This window comes from Dendrobates tinctorius, unplaced genomic scaffold (genome assembly GCF_039654945.1).
Source record: "Dendrobates tinctorius isolate UK_male_01 unplaced genomic scaffold, ASM3965494v1 ptg000144l, whole genome shotgun sequence".
Lineage (NCBI taxonomy): Eukaryota > Metazoa > Chordata > Amphibia > Anura > Dendrobatidae > Dendrobates > Dendrobates tinctorius.
In genome coordinates this window covers 8,527,439-8,539,655 of record NW_027361811.1, presented here as the reverse complement: position 1 = coordinate 8,539,655, position 12,217 = coordinate 8,527,439, and positions in this window count along the sequence as shown.

Below are 12,217 nucleotides of genomic sequence, written 5' to 3'. Positions count from 1 at the left end.
TCTGTCCTCTGCTTCCCCAGGCCTTTTGTTCGTGGAGCCGTCCCTCTTGGTTCCGGCTGTCGCGCCTCCGTCCTCTGTGGTCCTGCCCCAAACGGTCCCTGTATAGGGGTCGGTCTTCACCTGGCGTGCTCGACCCGGGGGCTCCGGATCCGCGATCCAGAGGGTCCACTCTCTGACATAGTTTTCGTCAGCACTACAGTATCATCAGGCCATGGACCCCGCCGGTGCCGCGGCGGCCACTCAAAAGGAACTGCTTTTCCTAAGGGAAAATCAGACCCGTATCATGTCATTCATGAAGTCCATGGACACCCGGCTCTCCGCCTTGCAAACCGCTGACCCAGCGCATGCACCTCTCTTAGTCAGTCTCCAGCAGGAGCTCGCACAGCAGCGCGATGCGCAATCTCACATTTTGGGGTATATGGCGTCCGTGGATGATCGGCTGCTTTCTTTGCAGTCCTCTGCGGCCGCTTCTAACCAAGCCCGGGACGCTGTCTCTTTCCCTCCTCCCCGTCTTGGTAAGCCGCCTAGGTACTGTGGGGACCCAAAATTGTGTAGGGGATTTTTAAATCAGTGCAGATTGCACTTTGATCTTCTACCCCAACAATACCCCACGGACCGTGCTAAGGTGGCCTTTATAATCTCCCATCTAGAGGGGGAGGCGCTGGCTTGGGTGAATCCGTTGTGGGAGAGGGATGACCCGGTGGTGACTAACATCCAGAGTTTTTTGGAAACATTCCGTAAGGTTTTTGATGAACCCGGACGCCTTGCTTCCTCTACAGAGGCCCTTTTTAACCTCTGCCAGGGGTCCCTTACTGTAGGGCAATACGCCATCCGTTTCCGGACCTTGTCCTCGGAGCTGGGGTGGAATAACGAAGCCCTGGTTGGTGCTTTTTGGAGAGGCCTTTCTTGTAAAATCAAAGACGAGTTGGCCGGGCGTGACCTCCCTACCACCCTGGAGGATCTCATCTCCCTGGCTACCCGTATTGACCTGCGTTTTCAGGAACGCGCTAGAGAGTCAGCCAGGGAGAGGAGGTCCTTTAGGTTATACCAAGCTCCCATTCCGCGCACCGTTGCCCTTCCTAGTAACACTGTCCCCGAGCCTATGCAGGTGGATCGCATCAAGCTGTCCGAACAACGGCGTAAGGAGAGGATGACTAAGGGACTCTGTCTATATTGTGGAGGGGCCAATCACTTCGTACGCACCTGTCCTGAGAGACCGGGAAACTCATCCGCCTAGGCCAGGTAGGAGAGGGCCCCCTAGGTGATCGGACCCCCTCTCTCCCACTTACTCTTTCAGCTCTGCTTATTACAGGTCGGGGGCGTGGCTCTGTGGAGGCGTATGTGGACTCGGGCGCAGCAGGCAACTTCATCCGCCAGGAGGAGGTTGACAAACTCCAGATTCCCGTGGTCGTCTTAAGTAACCCTCGAGCAATCACCTCCGTCGATGGCAAACCTCTTCCTGGGCTCATCACCACGGTTACCATTGAAGTAAAGCTACAAATTGGCGCACTTCATTCTGAGAAGATTGCCTTCTATGTCCTGCCTCAATTATCCCATGCCATTCTCTTAGGACTTCCTTGGCTTAGGCGGCATGAGCCAGTCATCGACTGGCGCTCCGGAGAGATCCTACGCTGGGGGCACCCCTGCCATGCTAGCTGTTTACGTACCCTGGTTCGTTCCCATCCTCAGCTTAGGCCAACGGACCTCCCCGGCCTTCCTGCTCCATACCACGCCTACGCTGATGTTTTCTGCAAAAAGGAGGCGGATTCCCTGCCTCCGCACCGGTCCTATGACTGCCCCATCGACCTGATTCCTGGAGCGGTTCCTCCCAGAGGTAGAACTTACCCTCTTTCTCCTGCCGAAACCTCTGCCATGACGGAATATATCCAAGAAAATCTGTCCAAGGGGTTTATCCGGAAATCCTCCTCTCCTGCGGGCGCAGGTTTCTTCTTCGTCCGGAAGAAAGACGGATCACTGCGGCCTTGCATTGATTACCGGGGTCTAAACAATATCACCGTTAAAAATCGTTACCCCCTTCCGTTGATTCCTGAGCTCTTTGACCGTCTGAGAGGAGCCCGGATCTTCACGAAGTTGGATCTGCGGGGAGCCTACAATTTGGTCCGGATCCGTGCAGGGGATGAGTGGAAAACGGCCTTCAATACCCGTGACGGGCATTATGAATACCTGGTTATGCCCTTCGGCCTCTGCAACGCTCCCGCTGTATTTCAAGAATTTATCAACGAGGTATTCCGGGATCTACTCTATTCCTGTGTGGTCATCTATCTTGACGACATTCTCGTTTTCTCGCCCGACTTGTCCTCCCATCGCAAAAGCGTACGCTTGGTCTTGCACCGCCTTCGAGAGAACCAACTCTACGCCAAGATTGAGAAATGCCTTTTTGAGCAGTCGTCACTGCCCTTCTTGGGATATGTCGTCACCGATTCCGGCCTAAAGATGGATCCCGAAAAACTCAGTGCGGTACTCAAGTGGCCCCGTCCAGTGGGGATTAAGGCCATCCAGCGGTTTCTTGGGTTCGCAAATTATTACCGTCAGTTTGTGCCTCACTTTTCTACGGTTACCAAACCCATCACGGCCTTGACCCGCAAGGGAATGAAGCCCAACAGCTGGTCCCCTGAAGCTGAAAACGCTTTCCAAGCCCTGAAACGTTCCTTTGCGTCAGCACCCATTTTGCATCGGCCTGTGACCAGCAGGCCCTTCGTCCTGGAAGTGGATGCCTCCTCCACTGGAGCTGGAGCAGTCCTGTCCCAGCAGGCTTCATCCGGACGGTTGGTTCCTTGCGGCTTCTTTTCTAAAGTCTTCTCACCTGCGGAGTGCAACTACTCCATTGGAGACCGTGAATTACTGGCCATTAAGATGGCCTTGGCTGAATGGCGGTATTTACTCGAGGGGGCTGTACATCCCTTTACCATCCTCACTGACCACAAGAACCTGGCTTACCTGCAGTCTGCCCAAAGACTCAATGCCCGGCAGGCCAGATGGGCCCTGTACTTCTCCCGCTTTGACTTCCAACTTCATTTTCGTCCTGGTAATAGGAACATCAAGGCCGATGCCCTTTCCAGGTCATTACAGTCATCGGAGAAGGATGAAGTCCCATCCCATATTATCGAGCCTACCAAAATGATCACCGTGGCCCCTGTGAATTTTGCTATTCCTCCGCCCGGTAAGACTTTCGTCCCTCAAAACAGACGTACGGAGGTGTTGGGCTGGGGGCATTCCTCCAAAATTGCAGGGCACGTTGGGACTAAAAAGACTCTCCTACTGCTGTCTCGGTATTACTGGTGGCCCACGCTTCGCCAGGATGTTATGGACTATGTTGCCTCGTGCACAATCTGTGCCCAGAACAAGGTGGCTAGGACCTTGCCCGCCGGTCTTCTTCACCCATTGCCAGTTCCTGAGGTCCCCCGGCAGCAGATCGCCATGGATTTTGTAACTGATTTACCCCGCTCAGCCGGATGTACCACCATCTTAGTTGTAGCAGATCGTTTTTCCAAAATGGCCCACTTCATTCCCTTACCGGGACTACCATCCGCTCCGAAGTTGGCCGAGATCTTCATCCACCAGGTCTTCAGGCTGCATGGCCTTCCTCAGCGGATTCTGTCTGATCGGGGGGTCCAGTTCACCTCCCGCTTCTGGAGGGCTCTCTGCCGGCTTATGGGTACATCTCTCGACTTCTCCTCCGCATACCATCCTCAGACCAACGGGCAAGTGGAGCGAATTAATCAGGTGTTAACCACCTACCTACGTCATTTCGCCAACGCCCATCAGGACAATTGGGTCGCGCTCTTACCTTGGGCTGAATTCTCGCACAACAATCATCCCAGCGAATCTACCACCAAGTCACCTTTTTTTGTGGTAACCGGTCAAAACCCAGGTATTCCGTTACCTTTCTCCACGTCTACAGGAGTACCCGCAGCCGATTCTCTTGCTAAAGAATTCTCGCAGATTTGGAGAGAGACCAGGGACGCGCTCAAGGGTGCCAACAACCAAATAAAGAAGCATGCAGACAAAAGACGGAAGGACGTGCCTCCGTACCATCCAGGTGACAAAGTCTGGCTTTCAACTCGACATATCCGTCTGAGAGTTCCCTCTTATAAGCTGAGTCCTCGGTACATTGGGCCGTTTGAAGTAATTGGACGCATTAATGAAGTGGCTTACAAACTGAGGTTGCCTGCTTCGCTCCGGGTTCCCAACGCTTTCCATGTCTCGCTCTTGAAACCCGTAGTCCTGAATCGGTTCCAACCAGTTTCCATCGTCCCACCTTCACCTGTTATCTCGGACAACGTCTTCGAGGTCAAAGACATCCTGGCTATGAAAAGAGTCCGGGGTAAGACCCTTTTTCTTATCGATTGGGTGGGTTTTGGTCCCGAGGAACGGTCCTGGGAACCCCGGGAGAATGTCAATGCTCCCCGGATTCTGAAAAAGTTTTTTGCCAATCTCAGTAAGGGGGGACGTAAGGAGAGGGGTACTGTGACATCGGCGGCTATGCCCGCCGATGCCCCTTCTAGAGCAGCGCGCACCGCAGCGTTTCCCTTCCTGCGCGCTCCCGTCCGGCCTCGCGCCCGTCGTCCACGCTCCCTCACGGCGGCTCCTGGCTTCCGCTCTCTGTCACGCGCTCGCCCCCTCCCGTCCTCTCTCTCCAGCTGTGGGCGGCGCTGAGGGGCTGGCCTGGTGCACGCACTTCCGGGGGCTGGTATATTTCAGGCGTCCTCGCTGTTAGGAGGACGCCTGATGATTGTGTAGCAATCTGGCCCCTACAGTTCGTCTGTAGTTAGTCCTATCTCTGCCTATCCTTCCTGCCTTCCTCTGTGTCGTCCCCCCCGCTCTCCCTAGTCTGTCCAGGCTCTCCTTTTCTTCCATTCCATGTGCCGTCCCCTGTCTCCAGTTCGCCTTGATTCCTCCTCTTGCCATTCCGTATTGAGTCCTTCCCTGAGCCACCTGTCCCTGCTAGTATATCTGTCCTCTGCTTCCCCAGGCCTTTTGTTCGTGGAGCCGTCCCTCTTGGTTCCGGCTGTCGCGCCTCCGTCCTCTGTGGTCCTGCCCCAAACGGTCCCTGTATAGGGGTCGGTCTTCACCTGGCGTGCTCGATCCGGGGGCTCCGGATCCGCGATCCAGAGGGTCCACTCTCTGACATAGTTTTCATCAGCACTACACATACCAGCTCATACCTTATCAGCATCCATACGAAAACTGTGGCTGACACTAGGAAACCTAAGAACTAAACCTCTTGTACAGTGAATACAGACTTCTCCAACTTGGCATACAGTTTATTATCTTGTAGAACCTGTAACACCTGCCTGACATGTACCTGATGAGACTTGAGATCAGACGAGTAGATCAAAATATTGTCAATATACACTACTACAAATCTACCAAAAGGCATGACATTTTTGTCATAATGTCCTTCTGGGGTGTTAAAATCCTCCTTCCTCTCATCCCCCTCCTTAAGCCTAATCAGATTATAGGCTCCCCTGAGATCCAACTTGGGGAACCATTTTGAACCACGTATCTAAGTGAACAAATCAGAATCAGTGGGAGATGATACAGGGTCTCAGATAGTAATCCGATTTAACTCACGAAAGTCTAAACAGTGACGCAAGCCTCCAACTTTCTTCTTAACAAAGAAGAACCCCACCTCTACAGGAAAAAATGAAGGTCTAATATGTCCCTTAATAAGACTCTAAGAGATATAGTCTTTCATAGGCTGTTTCTCTGGACCTGACAGATTATATAATCTGGTCTTGGGCAACTTTGCACCCAGAAACAAGCTCACATGAAAATCCTACACACGATAAGGAGGCAGTTCTTGACACTCCTTCTCAGAGAACACCCCCTTAAAATCAGACAGAAAAGATTGAGTGTTTTTAGTGGAGACATAAAACATAATAGTACTCTTACCTAGGCAATTATTCTTGCAAAGCTCAGGCTACTCAATTATCTCTCTGGCCTGGTAGTCAATGACAAGACTATGCTTAGTCAACCAAGGAAGACTCAACACAATAGGAGTAGGGAGGCCTTCCAGATGGTAACAAGAAAGGTGCTCCCTGTATTTGCATAAAGCTTCCCTAACCCAGAGGTGCAGGGTCTATTGCACATATGGCACATATGGGAATGGACTTCGCCAGCTTACTACAAGAGAGACCATGCGTTTGAGTGAACCGAGCTTCCAACATATTGTCTCATTTTCCATGCCTACAACCTCTTCTGCTATTAGGATAAACTAAGACACACCTGCAGAGGAAATATATATGCGCAGGTTGTAATCGTCCACACAACCTGGGGTCAGAAGTTTTCTGACAGTTTCTGGTGTTTAGGTATAGATGAACAAACCCCAATGAAATAACCTTTTTTGCCCCAGTAAAAACACACTCCCGTTTTACGGTAACCTGCAAGAGACACATAATGGGGAGAAGACCCCTAATTGCAGAGGTCCTTCAGAGTCAGGGGGAGAACTTCATTTATAGGAAGTACCACCGAGGGTGGGGTCACTAGTCACTACAGATCTATCCCTGAGGCGTCTATCAAAACGTATGGCAAGAGCTATGGTGGACTCCAACGATGCTGGAGTTTTGTACTATACCAATTCATCTTTTTACCGTTCAGACAGGACCTGACAAAACTGACTCCTAAGAGCAGGATCATTTCACTGGGTGTTGGTGGCCCATCTACGGAATTCGGAACAAAATTCCTCTGCCGGTTAATCTCCCTGCTGCATTTTACATAGTTTAAATTCTGCAAGGAGACCCAGTCTGGGTCATCATAAACAAGTCCAAAAGCCACAAAAAAATCTATCCACCGACTGAAGTGACGGATGGGAGTGAGAATTATTATTATTATTATTATTATTATTATTATTTATTATTATAGCTCCATTTATTCCATGGCGCTTTACATGTGAGGAGGGGTATACATAATACATACAAGTACAGTAATATTAAACAATACAAGTCACAACTGGTACAGGATGAGAGAGAACTATGCCTGCGGGGGCTCACAATCTACAAGGGATGGGTGAGAGTGTAGGGAAGGTGACCTGATGGACGGACGGACTAGTCAGAGTGAAGAAAGATAGGTTTGCACAGTGTAGGTAGGAGTCAGTGATTACAGTGGGGAAACAACTAGGAAAGTGTAGTGGACGTGCAGTACCTTGGGATGACCATTAGATGGCAGGGAGGAGTGTGAGCAAAGGACTTTACAGCAGCTTAGGGCTTTAGAAACCGTTGGTCATGGGGGCGTGGTGACAGTTAGAGTGACAGTTTCAAGGAACCAGGAGAGTTATAAATACTGAGGGAGGGTTCCAGAAGGTTCCAGTCCCCAGGGGGAGCTCAAGTGACAGGAGGACTACGACAGTCTTTGCACTCTGAGGAGAATCCAGACCAGGGGGACTGAGGAGAGAGGACGTCAGGGGGTGGTCCTGACAGGAAAGGACCGCAGTTGAGACGAGGTACTGGGTGTAAGACACCGTATGTGACACGACGACTGAGCAGTAGAAGCGCTGTTGGTTAATGGGCCTAAGGCGGCCACAGTGACGGAACTGTCAGGAGCGTCGACAGTAAAGGAGGGGACGGTGTGTGCAGACACGTCTCCAGTGTACGGTGTGAGAAGCGGCTCTGGAAACGGAGGGCCGCGAGGTGTGCCGTCAGTCGGACGGCAAGTGAAGAAATAAACTTGGACCTGTTGCACCCAGAATCTGCCTCCATCGTGTCTCTGTTGTCATCTCTGCGCGGTATATAAGTAGGACCACCCCCCCCAGCTCGGCACCCCACCACCGACACTACATTTGGCGTAGTCGGCAGGATCGCCGCCGCTAATACCTCATCTTCTGCGGCAGACCTGCCTCAAAGAATGGAAAAGGACTTGGACTACTCTGTTTGGATTACAATTACCTGTGGATTAGAAATGACCTACCTGTGGAATACAAATGGGAAGCGCTGTGGCGGATCTGTGTGGCCAGCAGAGGATCCGGGGCGGTACCAGGTACTGTGCAGTATGGCGGTGTTGCTTCAGCGCAGAGGAGAGGTCCGGGTGTTTGCAGTCGTGTTGAATGGACTGGGACCCCCTCCAACGTACCCCAAAAGGAAGCAGTATGTGCCTGGAAATCGACGCTTCCATATATTGGACCCTGACAGGATGGTGGAGAGGCCTGTCGACACCTCACCTCACAGAGGGAGTGGCACAGAAGAAAAACTTGGCTGCGGCTGTCTGATGCCATTCGAGTGTTGCCCAACGGACGGTATGAGACTCTGCAGGTGTCGGGGCATCGGCCGCCTAGAGTGGCAGTGGCGGCAGGGGATAGAGCTGTGCCAGAAGTCGCCCTCAGACCCACGGGAGAGCAGCGGGATGCTGAGCTGGGGAGCAGAGCCTGAGCGGAGTCAGCGAAAACGGCCGCCACCAATACCAGCAGAGGACTTCTCAGCGGAGCCCCCGAGTTTAGGGGAAAAACCCGCGGGACAGTGGAGCGAGGGACGGAGGCTGCGGGTGAAGCCACGTATTGATGTGATGGAGGCCGCAGCGCCGGGGAAGGTGAGAGTACCCCTGGCACCACCAGTGCCTCCGCCAGCGGCCCTCATCATTCCGCCGCAGCACGCTGCCCCCTGCGCACCGGAAGGCCTGGGTACATCGGGCCCAGTGGTGTATGCAGAGTTGTGCGAGGCCCCTGCTCAAGTCCCTGAGGTACCCCGCCTGGAGCCGCCAGTGCGGAAGTCATCCAAAGAAGACGCTGCTGCGTTCCCCCTGCTGATAGCAGCTGCGTTGTTGGAACCGGCCGTTACTCCGGCTCCATTGGAAGTAGTGGATGCGGCCTGTCCTGAGGCCGCGGTTATGCCGCTACTGAAGTCGACTGCGGCCGACTTAGTGGGCCTTGTGATTCCAGCCTCCAAGGACCCGGTTGTCCCCATTTGCCACCTGGCCCGAGCGGCTGTTGAGCCGCAGGAATCATCGGCCGCCTCTGATCCACGTCCTTCCTCGGTTAAGTCCCGCCCACCGGACTCCAGGGCTCATGCCGGACCCTCTGTTTGGGTCGCAGGAGTTATAGAGAAGAAGAGGGCCAGGGGGCAGGAAGTCTGGAACCTGCTCCATGAGAGGGGAGAGGCTGGCATGGCGGCTGCACGACCCCCGGGACGGCTCGTTTATACTATCTTGCAGAAAGGGACACTTCTTGCATCCTGGGAGCTCCACGGTTGTGGGGTCCCATACTACTGACCACCGAAAGGAGGATTGAACTGTCAGGAGTTCGTTGCACCGTTGTGCAGGTCAAAAGGACAGTTCGCGGTCAGCTTTTAAAAAAAAAAAGAAATGTTTATCTGTGATTTTTATGTCTTTTTTTCTATGTTCCTCTTACAGGATAGATTGTGTTTACTTTTTAGACTGACAGAGCGCGGGATACTTAGAAGAGAGGGAGTGTCCATGTCCAAGGAAGGGAGGAGGAAAGGAGACATGCAATGTTATGTTATATTTTGGTTTTAAAAGCAAGAAAAAAAAAAATTATAAAAATGGGTACTTGTGCTATTATAAAGTTGTTTAATGTATAATATGCCAAAGTAAATGCAACAGGTCCGGGTAAGGGAAGGTCTGCGGGACCAAAGGAAAGTGTGAGATCCGGTAGGGATCTAAGAGTTGAGGAGGTCTGGGAGACCGGGACGCCGACCATGACATGTAATTGAAAGAAGGAAAATGAGTTGGAAGACGTGAGAAAGACAGCCATCCTAGGTCAGGTCCCCAACACCACGGACACCCCTGAAGAAGGAAAGGCGGGTGCCGGCAATGATCTGGTAGGTGAGTGGCCTCGATCATGGCGTACCGGATAGTGAAAGGTAACAGTAGGGGAGAGTAGGGGAAAGATACACGCCGTAGAGAGAATACGGGTGTACCTTGCCCAATTTGAAAGACGTTGTCATGTGGCGTGCGCGCTGGTGAGTAGCAGTAGGCTGCTCAGAGCATAGTGCTCCCAGTATGGTTCGGCCCCCGCAGATAGTGGGTTTGGCTCAACTTCTGGTCCGACAACAGAATGTAGGTGTAGATTCAGAACGACGAAGGCAGGGATGACGATTGTCGAGGACGACAATGGACAAAGGAAGGGGGAGTGTAGGGAAGGTGACCTGACGGACGGACGGACTAGTCAGAGTGAAGAAAGATAGGTTTGCACAGTGTAGGTAGGAGTCAGTGATTACAGTGGGGAAACAACTAGGAAAGTGTAGTGGATGTGCAGTACCTTGGGATGACCATTAGATGGCAGGGAGGAGTGTGAGCAAAGGACTTTACAGCAGCTTAGGGCTTTAGAAACCGTTGGTCATGGGGGGCGTGGTGACAGTTAGAGTGACAGTTTCAAGGAACCGGGAGAGTTATAAATACTGAGGGAGGGTTCCAGAAGGTTCCAGTCCCCAGGGGGAGCTCAAGTGACAGGAGGACTACGACAGTCTGTGCACTCTGAGGAGAATCCAGACCAGGGGGACTGAGGAGAGAGGACGTCAGGGGGGTGGTCCTGACAGGAAAGGACCGCAGTTGAGACGAGGTACTGGGTGTAAGACACCGTATGTGACACGACGACTGAGCAGTAGAAGCGCTGTTGGTTAATGGGCCTAAGGCGGCCACAGTGACGGAACTGTCAGGAGCGTCGACAGTAAAGGAGGGGACGGTGTGTGCAGACACGTCTCCAGTGTACGGTGTGAGAAGCGGCTCTGGAAACGGAGGGCCGCGAGGTGTGCCGTCAGTCGGACGGCAAGTGAAGAAATAAACTTGGACCTGTTGCACCCAGAATCTGCCTCCATCGTGTCTCTGTTGTCATCTCTGCGCGGTATATAAGTAGGACCACCCCCCCCAGCTCGGCACCCCACCACCGACACTACAAGGATACAGTAGGTGAGGGTAGAGCTGGTCATGCAGCGCTTTGGTGGATCGGTGGTTACTGCAGGTTGTAGGCTTATCGGAAGAGGTAGGTCTTCAGGTTCTTTTTAATGGTTTCCATGGTAGGCGAGAGTCTGATAAGTTGTGGCAGAGAGTTCCAGAGTATGCGATTGTGGGAAGAGGAGATAAGAGGGGAGTACAGAAGGAGATCTTGTGAGGATCAGAGGTTTCATGCAGGTAAGTACCGGGAGACAAAGTCACAGATGTATGGAGGACTCAGGTTGTGGATGGCTTTGTATGTCATGGTTAGGGTTTTGAACTGGAGTCTTTGGGTAATGGGGAGCCAGTGCAGGGATTGACAGAGTGGAGAGGCCGGGGAATAGCGGGGGGACAGGTGGATTAGTCGGGCAGCAGAGTTTAGAATAGATTGGAGGGGTGCGAGAGTGTTAGAGGGGAGGCCACAGAGCAGGAGGTTGCAGTAGTCAAGGCTGGAGATGAGAATCAAACAAATAAGGCTGCACTCTGTAGCGCTATAGCCTGTAAACATGAAATATGAAAATTGAATTGCATTTCTGCACTAGAAATGTGAAAATTGAGAATGCTTAGTGCCTAAATTGGCCAATTCTTGTGTACCTGCACCCACGATAACGCGATTCTCGTTACCAGGGACCTAATGCCAATCTTAGACAGTCTACATTTCTGTGGGAGCCTAATGTGAATCCACTCTTAGACTAAAGTCTATATCTCTATGGAGGGGTAGGATCCTGTTGCAATTAAAAACGCCTGACGCTAAGGGGCAGAGTGCTCAATCAGAAGGCTAATGCAAATATCAAAAAATTGATCATCTAAACACAAATCAAGTTTGAACAGGTGCTTACCTAGAGTAGCAAACTCAAATACAATCAAACAAATAAGGCAGCACTCTGTAGCACTATAGCTTGCAAACATGAAATATGAAAACTGAATTGCATTACTGCACTGGCAACGAGAAATGCCTTATCGTGGTTGCCAGGTACACATGAATTGGCCAATTTATGAGCTAAACATTCTCAAATGTTCACATTTCAAGTGCAGGCTGGGACCCTAACTATCTCTGCTCCCAAAGGTACCTCTAAAGCTAAGAAGGTTTGGGCTACCATCTGTTAGGAATCTGGGTCAGTCTATGCTTATGCAGCAACCCAGATTCTCACATTTGTCTCCAGAGGCTAAGTCCTTTTTCCCTGCTACTGAGCATGCTCACGGGACGAGCTCTCACTGGAGTTCAGGAGTCAGGTGCTCAGGTCCTGCTCCTGATTTGATTGGTTATGCTCGGGGCTCTGGAGATTTCCGGCAGGTCCCGTACGCTATAAAAAGTGAG